The sequence below is a fragment of the Mobula birostris genome, chromosome 19, assembly GCF_030028105.1.
Source record: "Mobula birostris isolate sMobBir1 chromosome 19, sMobBir1.hap1, whole genome shotgun sequence".
Taxonomy (NCBI): domain Eukaryota; kingdom Metazoa; phylum Chordata; class Chondrichthyes; order Myliobatiformes; family Myliobatidae; genus Mobula; species Mobula birostris.
The window spans coordinates 8,164,213-8,179,870 of record NC_092388.1 but is presented as its reverse complement, the minus strand read 5'-3'; the positions used below and the strand labels follow the sequence as shown (position 1 = coordinate 8,179,870).

The window sequence follows — 15,658 nt, the reverse complement described above, 5'->3', positions numbered from 1 at the left end:
GCTTCCAGTATTCCAGAGTTCAATTCCAATGTCCCTTGTAAGGAGTTTGTACATCCTCCCTGTGAACACATAGGTTTCCTCAGGTTGCTCTGATTTCCTCCCACAGTCTAATGACGTACTGGTTAGTAGGTTAATTAGTCATTGTAAATTGTCCTGTGATTAGGCTAGGGTTAGTTAGGTGGGTTGCTGGGCAGTGCGGAAGGGCTGGAAGGGCCTTTTTGCACCATATCGCTAAATAAAATTTTTAAAATAAAGGAAGTCAACAAAAGCTATCATCAACAGATTTTTAAAATCATCTTGCTACTTTAATAGAATACAAAATGTGTTTTCCAATCAACATTAAGCTTTAGGATATTCCTAGATGGGGAAAAGTGGCAGAAACTGGGAGATGCAATGAATAAAATATTATTTTTTTTATGTTCTTCTCTTAATCTTTGGATTCCCGTAATCAATGGCTGTAGTCCAAGTTGAGTGCTTATTTCCAGCTGCAGAGATATCTTCCACACAGGAAATCGGAGTTTTAAACGTCAAAGACATTTCCCCTGATACTCCGCTCATTCAAGAAAAATGTCCTCTTGGCCAACAACATTTCATCTGTATATTTGAAATTGTATTCCAAAGCTCTAACAGGGTCTTAATTGAACAATTCATATAAATGATTATTTCCCAGAACCCCCTTCAGATCTTCCAAGGACAGAAATTTCCCAGAATTTCCTTACTCCCACAAAATTCAAGATCAAGGCAATCTGTCAACCTTTGCCCGACAGGACAAGGATGTTTTTCCTTTACAATTTACAGCTTTCATTGCCTCACTAAAAAAATTCTCAGATGCCATTAATAATAAATAAAGTGCGAAACAAAATGCCATTCTTTATGTAGCAATTGACTTTTAATCAAAAGTTATTCTGTTGATTGGACTTTACATAAACATCAATTAAAGTTTTCTGGAAAACCTACTCCGTGAAATTTTCCTCATGAGTCAGTAATCAGCCTCATTTCAACTCTCTTGCATCAACAGAGCATGTTTTGTTTGGTTCCTGGAACAAATACATTATTTAGAACAACCCTACATAATTGGAAACAACTAGTATGTACAAGTCCACCCAGTGTCACACATTGCCAGAGTAAAGAGCTGAAGACTAGAGACAGGGGACCTGTCCTGGAGTTGGAGGACTGCCTGTGTGTAAAGGAGGCGAGGGGCTTGTTTTGATGTTGTTGTTTTGTTGCTTGTTGGGTTCTGTGCTGTTCTGCCGAGTATTGTGCACAGAACAACACAGAACACAGAACGTTGGTGCCAGAACATGTGATGACACTTGTGTGCTGCTGCCAGCACACCCACAGGTTGTGTTAGTTGTTAATGTAAATGATGTATTCTCTCTATGTTAACATGTGCTTGTGATAAACAAATCTGAATTTGAACATGATCTTACAAATTCTGAAAATGCCATACATACGTATCTATAGACATCCAAAACAATAATCCAGAGCAACTCACTGTGGCTGGTTGCATAGATTCTGCATCTCAAGTTCTCGAAATTTATGTTTATTTATTTACTATTTATTTCTGTTTTTTCTATCTGCACAGTGCGTTTTCCTCTGCACTGTGGTTGAAAGCCCTAGTTGGGCAGTCTTTCAGATTCTGTGAGAACTATTATTCTATAGATTTATTGAGTATGCCAACAAGAAAATGAATCTCAGTGTTGTATATGGTGACATATATATGTACTTTGATAATAAATTTTACTTTGAACTTTGAACAATGTAATCTGTAATGTAATGAGGCTTCATAATGTAATCAGTATTATTTCCAAGTTGAAGTTAGTCCAGCTAAACCTATATACCTCTTTCCCAAAGCTTTTGTTCATTCAAACTGAACAGAATTTAAATTGTGTGCTAAATTACAAAGAAAACTTACACATCTGCCAATATGGAGATGTCAGAGAACCCTTTAAAGTTGTTCAAAAGTACAACCTTTATGAATCTCTCATTGAGAAGACCAGGACTTTTCAAGAGAACAACGAATTGTCTAATTTGTTTTCCTTGTACTTAACTGACAACAACAGAAAACCCAAAAAAGTATGAAAGTAGCACATCAAGAAATGATTAAAATGGAATACAACTTTGAAGAGTGGTTAATAGAGGCCATGATTGAATATATAAGAGTAAAGACTAGTTTCATTTATCACATGTACATCGAAATGGGAGCTTAATGTCCAAGGATACACATTGTGTCGAAATGACAGGCAGGAAGGCAGAACGGCAGAGGGGCACTGTTGGGCTGTTGATAAAAAATGAAATCAGATCATTAAAACAAGTAACATGGGGTTGGAAGGTGTTAAATCATTGTAGATAGAGCTAAGGAACTGTAAGGGTAAAAAGACTCTGATGGGAGTAGTATACAGACTACCAAACCGTAGTAAGGATGTGATATACAAATCACAGCGGAGATAGAAAATGCATGCCAAACTGGCAATGTTACATTAATCATAAGGGATTTCAATATACAGATAGATTGGGAAAATCCAGTTTGTGCTGGATTTCAGGAGGGGGAAATGTTTAGAGTACGTATGAGATGGCTTTTTAGAGCAGCTCATGGTTGAGCCTACTAGGAGATCAGCTATTCTCGATTGGATGCTGTGCAATGAACTGGATTTGATTAGAGACCTCAAAGTAAAAGAACACTTGGGGCAAGTGATCATAATATGTTCAATTCACCCTGAAATTTGAGAAGGAGAAGTTAAAGTCAGATGCATCAGTATTACAGTGGAGTAAAGGGAATTAAAGAGACATGGGAGAGGTGTTGGCCAGAATTGATTGGAAAAGAACACTGGCAGGAATGATGGCAGAGCAGCAATGGCTGGAATTTCTGGAAGCAAATCAGAAGGCACAGGATATATACATCCCATAGAAGGAGAAGAAAAAGATGACACAACCGTGGTTAACAAGTCAAAGTCAACATAAAAGCCAAAGAGAGGGCATATAAGAGAAGCAAAAATGAGTGGGAAGTTGGAAGATTGGGAAGCTTTTAAAAACCAACAGAAGGCAACTAAAAAGTCATTAAGAAGGTAAGGATGGAATATGAAAGTAATCTAGCCAGTATTATTAAAGAGGATACCAAAAGTTTCTTCAGGTACATAAAGTGCAAAAGAGACAAGAGTGGATATCGGACCACTGGAAAACAATGCTGGAGAGGTAGTAATGGGGGCAAGGAAATGACAGATAAACTGAATAAGTATTTTGCATCAGTCTTCACTATGGAAGACACAAGCAGTATGGTGGAAGTTTCAGGTGTCAGGAGTCATGAAGTGTGTGAAGTTCCCATAACTAGAGAGAAGGTTCTTGTGAAACTGAAAGGTCTTAAGGTAGATATGTCACCTGGACCAGCTGGTGTACAGCCCAGTGTTCTGAAAAAGGTGGCTGAAGAGATTGTGGAGGCATCTGTAATGATCTTTCAAGCATTAATAGATTCTAGAATGGTTCTGGAAGACTGGAAAATTGCAAACGTCACTCCACTCTTCAAGAAGGGAGAGAGGCAGAAGAAAGGAAACTACAGGCTGGTGAGTCAGACCTCAGTGGTTAGGAAGATGTTGGAGTCAATTATTAAGGATGAGGTTTCAGGGTAGTTGAAAGGACATGATAAAATAGACCATAGTCGGCATGGTTTCCTCAAGGAAAAATCTTGCCTGACAAATCTGTCGGAATTCTTTGAAGAGATAACAAGCAGGATAGACAAAGAAGAATTGGTTGATGTTGTGTACTTGGATTTTCTGAAGGGTTTTGACAAGGTGCCATACGAGGCTACTTCTGGTTAAGATGGCGCAACTACCGAACGGTACTAGGGTATTTGTGTCCTGGACGATTGTGTCCCGGTCATTAGCATCCCTGGACATTTGTGTCTTGTTTTTTTTTGCGTCCCGGTCATTTGTGTCCCACTATATGTAACTATTACTGGGTAACAAACCTCGTGATATATATGTTAAGCCTCTTATCTCAGCTACCGTCTAATCAATTAGCGTAATTGTAGGCAAATGAGGGGTGCCTCGTTTGCGACTGCGCTACTTATAAACAAATCCCCACGTTTCCTACTATAATTTGGCTTTAAATTTACTTTTTTTTCAGAAACTAAACACAGTTCTTGAAATCAAGCAAAGGTGGAAACATAGTTGTTGATGACAGAAATTATATCTATCACTATCATAAGAAAAATATTGTGGACAGGAAAACGTACTGGATATGTGCAGTACGATCCTGCAAAGCAAGAGTTCATACTGAGAGCGATGTAATAACAAAACAAATTAATGAGCATAACCATGGTTCTTCTGCTACTGCGATTAGAGCAAAAGAATGGATTTTAGAGTTGAAAGAAACTGCGATATCCTCACAAGAACCAACAAGACATCTCATTGGAACAACTTTGTCAAAACATGATGAATCTTCAACGGCAGAAATGCCCTCTGTCTCAGCAATGGGGAGAAATGTTTGTCGTTGGAGACAAAAAGCAAAAAATGCTCCATCTATACCAAACCAAAGATGTAATTACAAAATACCAGAAGAATATTGTATTCTCCCCACTGGGCATAATACTATCCAAAATTCAATTACTTGTCAACACCCCTCTGTTTGGAAATTAATTGATGCGTTGAAGAAAGAGGAAGCTATGGCCACAAAGAAGAAAATTGACTACCAAAGAGGGATTATTGTCCAACCAAGAAATAAGAATATCAGTAAGTGTCTTCAATCATTAATTGCACGTTACAATCCTGAGGACAAATTAGGTTTCTTACGAGGGATTGCCCACAACATGCATACTTTTTAAGTTTGGACTTATAAATTAAATTTTTTAATCAATAAAATGTCCCTTTTTAATTAATAAAACTGTTTTTGATTTTAAAAAATCACACGAATATGTAAAATTATATCTTTTATGAAATATACATCTATTGGGACACAAATCGAATATGAGATATACATATATTGGGACACAAATGTCCGGAATGCAAAAAAAACGGATGCAAATGTCCAGGGATGCTAATGACTGGGACCCATTTGATCGGGACACAGTTGTCCAGGACGTAATTGTCCTGTCACCCTACCGAACGTGTGTGACAGCTTCTGGCAATCAAAAAGATAAGAAATGAGATTCAAAACACCACTAACTCTGGTAAATGTTGTTAAATTATCACCACAAACATTAAAGGGGCAAGTGATGACGAAGTGAGTTAGGAGGATGAGCCAAGATGGTTTGTTGCAGAATGGAGTTCTGATGTCCACAGAGCCGGCCTGGGAGTCAGATTGGATTGCTTTGGGTGCCAAGCTGACTTGAAGAGCTTGAGATTGGTTTTGGGCTAGATGACAGAGTCTGGGCACAGAGCTAGTCGTTGGACAGCGTGGTCTAGGCCTGTTGCGTAGGTTCAAGTGTGAAGTACAATTCACTATTCAAAAAATTTAAACACTGGCCGAGATTGGAGGTGAGAGCAGATCTTGCTTGTTCTCCATGGCATGGAGCCTTTCACTATTCCGTTATTGGTCAATTTAAGTGCCGGCCTAGATAGATTGAAAAGGCAGGGTGACGGTCAGTACAGGAGCTGATTTTGCCATTCTATGCAATGGTCATCTCCATGGTGCTGAGGGTATGAAAACTATCCCAGCTGTTGTGCTCTGTGCCCACTAATATGATGAACTGAGGTTCTGGGCCTACTCCGGGTTGCTCCTGGTTTGGATCTGAGGATTCAATTTTGGTTCGGAATGTTGTTGTTCGCTTTAATTATTTGCATAATTTGTATTTTTTCTTTCTTTTTAATTTATTTTTATTTATTTTTCTTTTAATTGAGTTCTTTCATGTTTCTTGCTTTGTGGCTACCTGTGAGCAAGCATATCTCAAGGTTGCATAATTTATACGAAACTTTGATAATAAATGAATCTTGAATCATGGTATTACAGGAAGGACTCCAGCATGGATAAAGCAGTGGCTGATTGGCAGGAGACAAAGAGTGGGAATAAAAGGAGCCTTTTCTTGTTGGCTGCCAGTAACTAAAGGTGTTCCACAGGTCTGTGTTGGGACCAATCTTTTTCCGTCATATGTCAATGATTTGGATGATGGAATTGATGGCTTTGTTGCAACGTTTGCAGACAGTATGAAGTTGGGTGAAGGGGCAGATAGTTTTGAAGAATTAGAGAGGCGACAGAAGGACTTAGACATATTAGGAGAATGGCAAAGAAATGGCAGATGCAATACAGTGTCAGGAAATATATGGTCATGCACTTAGGTAGAAGAAATGAAAGTGTTCACTATTTTCTAAATGGAAAGAAAACTGAGGTACAAAGGGACTTGGGAGTTCTTGTGCAGGGTTTCCTAGAGGTTAATTTGCAGGTCGAGTCTGTGGTGAAGAAGGCAAATACAATGTTAGCATTCATTTCAAGAGGACTAGTATATGAAAGCAACAATGTAATGTTGAAACTTTATACAGCACTGGTGAGTCCTCACTTGGAGTATTGTGAGCAATTTTGGGCCCCTTATCTTGGAAAGGATGTGCTGAAACTAGAGAGGGCTCAAAGGAGGTTCACAAAAATGATTCTATGATTGAATGGTTTGTCATATGAAAAGTATTTGGAGGCTCTGGGCCTATGGTCACTAGAATTCAGAAGAATGAGGGGTGACCTATTTGAATCCTATCAAATGGAGAAAGGCCTTGATCGAGTGGACGTGGAAAAGATGTTTCCTATGGTGGGAGAATCTAAGACCAGAGGACACAGCCTCAGACTAGAGGGGTGTCCTTTTAGAACAGAGATGAGGAGGAATTTCTTCATCTATCTGTGGAATCTGTTGCCATAGGCAGCTGTGGAGGCCAAGTCATTGGGTATATTGAAGGCAGAGGTTGATAGATTCTTGACTGGTCAGGGCATGAGGGGATATGGGGAGAAAGGAGGAGTTTGTGGCTGAGAGAAAAAATGGATTAGCTATGATGAAATGGCAGGGCAGACTCCATGGGCCAAATGGCCTAATTCTGCTCCTACATCTTATATCCTTATGGAAACACACACTCAGTAGCCAATTTATTAGGTATACCTGTACAGCTGCTCGTTAATGCAAATATCTAATCAGCCAATGATGTGACAGCAACTCAATGTATAAAAACATCCAGAAATGGTCAAGGGGGTCAGTTGTTCAGACCAAACTTTGGAATTGGGATGAAATGTGATCTAAGTGACTTTGACCATTGAATGATTGTTGGTGACAAACAGGATGATTTGACTATCTCAGCAACTGCAGGTCTCCCGGGATTGTCATGCACCACCTTCTCTAGTGCAGTGGTTCATTGGTCTATGACATAAAAAAGGTTGGGAACCCCTGGGCTAGATTGATTTTTGAGTAGGTTGAGGACCTCTACTCTAGAGAATGGTCCAAAAAAAACATACGTCCATTGAGGGTAGGTCTGTGGGCAAAAGCATGTTGTTAATGAGAGAGATCAGAGAAGGATGGCCTGACTACTGCAAGCTGACAGGAAAGCACCAGTAACTAACTAGCCATGTGTTACAGCAGTGATGTGCAGAACAGCATCCCTGAATACAGAACACGCCAAACCTCGAAGTAGATGGGCGACTGCAGCAGAAGATACACTGAGTGTGCAACATAACTGAAAACAAAATATTAATGAATGTTTTGAAAGGGAGAATGTGACTACAGCTGTGAAGATCCCTGCTGCACCCGGTGACCCTGTGATCACTGTCTCGAAGGCCGATGTCAGGCTGTCTTTCGGAGGGTGAACCCTCGCAGGGTGGCAGGCCCCAATGGAGTACCTGGTAAGGCTCTGACAACTTGAGTCAACCAACCGGTGAGTGCATTCAAGGACATTTTCAAACTCTCAGTGCTACAGTCAGAAGTTCCCACCTGCCTCAAAAGAGCAAAGATTTTACCAGAGCCCAAGAAGAGTAGTGTGAGCTGCCTTAATCGTTATCATCCAGTAGCACTCACATCTAGGGTAATGAAATGCTTTGAGAGGTTGATCAGGACGAGAATCAACTCCTGCTTCAGCAAATATCTGGACTCACTGCAATTTGCCTATCACCCCATTTGGTCTACAGCAGATGCAATCTTAATTGCTCTTCACATGGCCTTAGATCACCTGCACAATACAAATACCTATGTCAGGATGCTGTTCCTTGACTATAGTTCACCATTGAACACCATCATTCCTGCAATTCTGACTGATAAGTTATACAGCCTTGGCCTCTGTATCTCCCTCTGCAATTGAATCCTCAGCTTCCTAACCTGAAGACCACAATCTGTGCCAAATGGTAATAATATGTCCTCCTTGCTGACGATCAATACTGGCGCACCTCAGGGATGTGTGCTTAGCCAATTGCTCTATTCTCTCTATACCCATGACTGTGTGTGGCTAGGTGCAGTTCAAATATCATCTATAAATTTGCTGATGAAACAAACATTGTTGACAGAATTTCAGATGCACACGAGAAGCTGTACAAGAGCAAGATATACCGGTGGTGTAGCAGCAACAAATTTGCACTCAACGTCAGTAAGACCAAAGAGTTGATTGCGGAATTCAGGAAGAATAAGACGTGGGATCACACACTAATCTTCATAGAGGGATCAGAAGTGGAGAGAGTGAGCAATTTCAAGATCCTGGGTGTCATGATCTCTGAGGATCTAACCTGGTATCAATATACCGATTCAGCTATAAAAAAAAGCTATATGTCATTCGGAGTTGAGGCGACTTGGTTTGTCACCTAAAACACTTGAAAACTTCTACAGGTGTATCATGGACAGCATTCTGACAGGCTGCGTCACTGTCTGGTATGGGTATGCTACTGCAGAGGATCGAAAGATGCTGAAGGTGGTTATAAAATTAGTCAGCTCCATCTTCGGTACTAGCCTCCGCAGTCTCCAAGACATCTTCAAGGAGCAGTGCCACAGAAAGACAGCGTCCATCATTAAGGACTCCAATCATCCAGGGCATGCCCTCTTCTCACTGTTACCATCAGGTAGGAGGTACAGAAGCCTGAAGGCACACACTCAGCGATTCAGGAACAACGTCTTCCCCTCTGGCATCTGATTCCTAAATGGACTTTGAATCCTTGTACACTACCTCACTTTTATTATTTCTGTTTTTGCACTATTTTTAATTTAACTATTTAATATACACACTGTAATTGATTAACTTACTTTCTTTTCTATATTATCATGTATCGCATTATACTGCTACTGCTAAGTTAACAAATTTCAGGTCATATGGTGGTGATATTAAACCTGCTTCTGATTAAAGATTAGGTTTGTCAAATGTACATTGAAACATACAGTGATTTTTTTTTTATTGAATTAATTTTAGCGAACTTCACAAAACAGTTTGAAAAAAGAAAGTCTTTAAAATTTTGCACCTAAGAGCAGAGGAGGAAATCTTACCTCTGGAATTGAATCAGTTTCACTTTGATAAGCTACCCACCCCTGAATGTTGAAATACTGTATGTCTCAAAAAACCAAGAAGTTGCCAATCCTAAAATAAAAGTCAATTAATAACATTAAAACAAATGTATTTCACTGGAAGAATAATGGTCGACAACCATCAATCAGCTAGATTTGGTCTGATAAAAAAATGTGCTCAGAAAATCAATCAAGTTGGTAGTATGGTGACTGATATTGTAATGGCCTGGAGACATGGAGGTGGGTGAATATACCGTGAAAGCAGTCTTAAGTAGAATATTACTCTGACAGTGAAATATGAAAATCTATGAACATATTGCATTTCAGTTTCTAAATGTGGGAAATAAAATCACTTTTAAGCTAATACGAGGTTGAAAATTCAGGTTCTTCAGGTTCTTAGCTTAAATTTAACACCCTTGGAAACAGAGGCAGCGGGTAGTGGGCAACAATTGTAACAGATATTCAACTCAGAATCAGATTTAATATCACTGACATACAGTATGTTGTGAAATCCATTGTTTGCAGCAGCAATACAGTGCAATATGTATGAATTTTTGCCCACAAAACTGCCTCTTCCTGGATGTTTTTAATTTGTTCTTAGAACTATTCTCTGTAAATTCTAGAGACTGTTGTGTGTGAAAATCCCAGCAGATCAGCAATTTCAGAGATACTCAAACCATCCTGTCTGGTGCTAACAATCATTCCGCAATCAAAGTCACTTAGATCACATTTCTTCCCCATTCTGATGTTTGGTCTGAACAACAACTGAACCTCTTGACCATGCCTGCATACTTTTTATGCACTGGGTTACTACCACATGATTGGCTGATTAGATACTAATATTAATGAGCTGGTGTGAAGGTGTACCTAATAAACTGGCCACTTTGGTCGGCTGGTGGCACAGTGATATCAGCGCCGGACTCCGGAACGGAGGTTCCCGGGTTCGAATCCAGTCGGGCCGTTCCCGAGCACGCTTTCCAACCGTGCCGGGCTGAGTGTTGAGCTCGTAAAATCAAGAAAAATACTGCACTGCGAAATGTCTATGTGGAGAGTGGCGCGCCACACAGTCTCTTGTTCCACGCCTTGTAAGGCATGAAAATGCCCGACGCTGGCCTCTCAGGCCTGAGTTGACGTCATCATCATGAGTGTCTATATAAAGAACAAATTACATAAGTAGTGCAAAAGGGAGCAAAAATATTGAGTTAGTGTTTTTGGGTGGGTTCATCATTCGTTTAGAAATCTGATGGCGGAGGGAAAGATGATAGCGGAGGGGAAGATGCTGTTCCTGAAACATTTATTTATTTATTTATTTTTAATCTATTTATTATTATTTTTTCTTCTATATTATGTATTGCTTTGAACTGCTGCTGCTAAATTAACAAATTTCACGACACATGCCAGTGATAATAAACCTGATTCTGATTGTCTCAGGCTCCCGTTCCTCCTCCTCCTCTGATGGTAGGCCCCTGCAAATTAAGTAGTTCTCCCTTTGAGAATGAGTTACAGAAACCTCTAATGGACTTCTTTTTTTAAACCAACCAATTGTAAAATATCCACACACATACACACACAATAGACAGAGACCATTTGTTTATGAAGACCTTAATTACCAAAGTTGACCGTCGTGACAGAAGCACACAGGGACTAAACTACCTGTAATTGTGTGCTGACAACTGTTGGTGATGTAAATGTTCTGCCATCCATTCATTTCAGTGGGGAACAATGCATCTTCAGTTCTGTGGAACACTATACATTACAAAGACAGAATCTGGACAGCTGACACATGCACCGAGCAAAAAATAGTGAATAAGTACTAGCTACACGACACGGGGCAGCATTCCGAACATATGTAAGTTGCTAGGGATTATGATCTTGTTAAAGAATGATGCCAGAAACAAAAGAAAAAGAAAAAAAATAGCTCATGATTAAGAAAATGGAAAGTGGCACCAAAATGAGTCAACATGACCTCTGAACTCTATTGTTCCATTTAATAAGATTGTGGCTTATCCGATATTCAAAGCTTCAGATGCTTGCTGCTTGGATAGGGGCACACAAAAAAACTGTCTGCAGTACTCCGAGTGTGGTCTCCATGCAATGGTCGCAAGTCGCCTGTGTTTATGCTCAACTCTTTCAGCAGTGAATTTGCCTTGCTCGTGGGGAATATAGCAGAATAAATCTATAGAGGAGACTCCACGTTAGAAGCGGTGCTCTATGATGTATATACAGTGCCTTGAAAAAGTATTCAGCCCCAACCCTTTGTTCACATAAACAAGTATTACAAACAGGGATTTTGATCAGTTTAACTGAGATTTTTGATTTGTGAATCACATAGTCCTTTTTGCACAGTTGAGCCATAAACAGGCAAAATTGTAAAGCATGAAAAGCTAAAAATTCAAAAACAGACATGTCAGCAGTTCACAAGTATTCATTCCTCTTTGCTCGGTACTACGTTGAATGATCTCTCACCAATATTACTGCCAGAAGTCTTTTTGGGTAAGTCTCCGTTAGCTTTGCACAACGTGATCGAGCATGATTTACTCATTCCTCCTTGCAGAATTGCTCAACCTATGCCAGGTTAGATGGAGAGGGGCGCTGGACAGCAATCTTGAGGACTTGCCAGAGAAGTTCAATTGGGTTAAGGTCAGGACTCTGACTGGGCCACTCAAGCACATCAATTTTCTTCATGTGAATCCACTCCATGGTTGCTGTGGCAGTGTGCTCTGAGTCATTGTCCTGCTGAAAGATAAACTTCCTCCTCAGCTTAAGCTTTCTGGCAGAGGCTAGCAGAGTTTTATATCAGATCACCCTGCATCTAGCAGCATTCATGTTCCAATCAATCTTGACCTAATTTCCAGTTCCTGCTGCTGAAAACCATCCCATAGCATGTTGCTACCTCCGCCATACTTTACAGTCAGGATGGTGTACCGCTTAGAGCTGAGGCCAAAAAAGTTCCACTTTAGTTTTATCTGACCTCAAGATCTTCTTCCACATCTTTACAGTGTCTTCTAAATGACACTTTGAAAAGGCTTTACAGGCAAAGGTAAGCTTAATTTTAGTGGTACATATGGCATCGATCTAATACTGGGTCAATAGAATAATGAAATAAAAACAGGACTACATAGCACAGACAAACAGGAAACACTGATCCTACTAAAATAATTGACTAGGCCATAGATTGAATAGTGCCCACTTCTTCACACCTCCCTGAGAAAGGATATATAGATTTGAAGATGGTATAGGTGAGGTTTATGGAATTGGTGCCAAAACATGAAAAACTCATAATATGCAAAATATATTTGTTATATCTCAATTTTGATATGCAAAAATGTGTTTATATATTTTGTATAAGAATTGCATTGGAGAGGGTCCAGAGGAAGTTCACAAGAATGATCCTGAGAATGAAAGGGTTAATATATGAGGAACATTTGATGGCTTTGGGCCTGTACTCACTGGTGTTTAGAAGAATGAGGGAAGATATCATTGAAATCTATTGAATATTGAAAGTCCTAGATAGAGTGGACCTGGAGAGGATGTTTCCGATAGTGGGGGAGTTTAGGACCAGAGGGCACATCCTCAGAATGGCTGTCCCTTTACAGCAGGGATGAGGAGGAATTTCTTTAGCCAGAGGGTGGTGAATCTGATTTTAAAGCTCTTGTGGTCTGGGACCGGAGTGCATCACAGAATCATTTTTGTTTTATAATCCTCCTCGAGCTCTCAGGTCATCTTCTGCCGGTCTCTTAAATTTAACCAATCTCCCTCAAAAGATATTTGGCAGGTCATCTTTTTTGAACTGTGCTCCTAAACTGTGAAATTCAATACCTAAAACTATAAGGGATGCAGACTCAGTCGACACTTTTAAACGTCAGCTTAAAATCTATTTAATTAGCCTTGCTTTTAACTAACATCTTTTTGGCTTTTATTTATGTTTGCACTTTGTCCTATTGTAAAGCACTTTGAACTGCAACATTTGTACGAAAAATGCTTTATAAATAAGTTATTATTAACAATCGGTTTCAATATTAGAGTTCTTTCATGGCCTGTGCTCAACTCTGTTTACAGATGCACAACCAGGATACAAAAGTACCCCGTGTGGATCTTCATGAAATTTGCAGTAAAATATGTTGTTTTACATCAATGACCAACCTAGTCCAAGGATCGCAATGTATTCCTTTGGAGTGTTAATGATTGATCTGTCACATCAAATTGCAAGAAGCAAGGGCAATGAAAAGGCAGTATTTGTCAGGCAAAGGAAGTTGCTAGTCAAGGACAAATCTTGTGTGCCCTGGTATCAGCTGAATGGAAGGCACCATCTTTATCTCATACTTCACTGATCTGAGACCGTGAAGGGTTAATCTCACTGAACTGTGAACAACCCACCAAGAATATGACCGAGCGACTAAAGTGTAGAAAAATACATGTGAGGATCACAAAAAAGTGCCAAACAACAGATTTACGAGCTATACAATCTGTAGCTTTTTTCCCTGTACTAGGACAGAGGGCTTCCTAAAGACAACAAAATGTACGTAGATTCAACAGATGACAAATGATGAAAGACTGAACCAATCAACTAGACTCAAAGTTCAGATTAAGTTTATACTTTGTCTCCATATACAGCCCTGGGATTCATTTTCTTGTGGCTGCATTATGGCCTGTTATGGGAACATCAATGCCTTTGAGCAGAAAATCCTACAAAAGGTAGTGAATTCGACTCTGTGCATCATGGCTAAAACACTCCCAGCCACTGAGTACACCTGCATGAAAAACTGCCGTAGAAAATCAAAGAACCTCACCACCCTGGCCATGCTCTTTTTTCACTGCTGCTATCAGATAGAAGCTACAAGAGCCTCAGGACTCGCACCACCAGGTTCAAGAACAGTTACAACCCCTCAGCCATCAGGCTCTTGAACAAAAAGGGATAACTACACTCATTTGATTTCTGGTGTGGCCACAACCGATGGTCTCACTTTAAGGTTTCTATATCTTGTTATTTCATGCTTTCATTATTTATTGCTATATATTTATATTTGCATGTGCATAGTTTGTTGTTCATTGATGCTGTTTACAGTTACCGTTCTACAGATTTGCAAAGTACGCCCGCAAGTAAAAGAATCTCAGGTTGTATGTGGTGACATGTATGTACTCTGATAATAAACTTTACTTTGAACTTTGAACATTTCGTGAGCATACTCAACAAATCCAATGACCACAACAGAATCAGTGAAAGACCTCAGACAACAGGGCAGACAGCCAGTGTGTAAAAGACTACAGACTGTGCTCACAGAAAAGAAAAAAATGGAATAACAACAACAATTAAAAGTAATAAATATCAAGAACATACAATGAAAAGTCCGTGAAAGTGAGTCCACAGCTTGTGGGATCAGTTGAGTGAAGGGACAAAGTGAAGGTGAGTGAAGTTATCCCTTCCGGTTCATGAGTCTGATGGGTGAGTGTTAGTAACTGTTCCTGACCCTGGTGGTGTGAGTCTGTGACGGAATATAAAAGTTGCTGATGAATGCAGCAGGCCAGGCAGCATCTCTAGGAAGAGGTACAGTCGACGTTTCGGGCTGAGACCCTTCGTCAGGACTAACTGAAAGAAGAGTTTGTAAGAGATTTGAAAGTGGGAGGGGGAGAGGGAGATCCAAAATGATAGGAGAAGACAGGAGGGGGAGGGATGGAGCCAAGAGCTGGACAGGTGATTGGCAAAAGGGATATGAGAGGGTCATGGGACAGGAGGCCCAGGGAGAAAGAAAAGTGGGAGGGGGGGAAAAGCCCAGCATCTGCAGATTTCCTCGTGTCTGCGACGGAATATGTTGAGATAGCTTTATGGGGACAGTTCCTGAACCTGGTGGCCTGAGTCCTGAGGCTCCCGTACCTTCTTTCTGATCGTAGCAGTGAGAAGAGGGCATGTCCTGATTGCTGGAGATAACGGATGCTGCAACAACACTCTGTGTAGTTGTGTTCAATGGTGGGGAGATCTTTACCCGTGACGGACTGAGTCATATCCACTACTTTTTGTAGGATTTTCTGTTCAAGGGCATTGATGCTTCCATACTAGGCTGACATACAGCCAGTCAATATACTCTCCACCACACACCTATAGAAGCTTGTCAAAGTTTTAGGTAGCATAGCAGACAGCGCAACACCCACAGTGTCAGTAACCCGGATTCAATTCTTGCCACTGACTGCAGGGAGTTTGTACATTTTCCAGTGACCAAGGCTGCT

General features: G+C 40.3%; 1 protein-coding gene and 1 long non-coding RNA gene across 9 annotated transcripts in view; one reads left to right on the top strand and one right to left on the bottom strand.

Annotated features, from left to right (window-relative positions):
- LOC140212421 (RNA-binding motif, single-stranded-interacting protein 3) overlaps positions 1-15,658 on the bottom strand; it is a 1,294,896-nt gene that overhangs the window by 391,503 nt on the left and 887,735 nt on the right. The gene's annotated exons all lie outside the window — the stretch shown is intronic.
- LOC140212419 (uncharacterized) lies at positions 1,075-15,052 on the top strand. Of its 2 annotated transcripts, none has more exons than XR_011889713.1 (3): positions 1,075-1,179; positions 4,120-4,724; positions 13,496-15,052. It is a non-coding gene; the product is annotated as an uncharacterized lncRNA (long non-coding RNA). The 2 variants fall into 2 exon arrangements; XR_011889712.1 differs by lacking the exon at positions 1,075-1,179 and adding an exon at positions 2,553-3,065.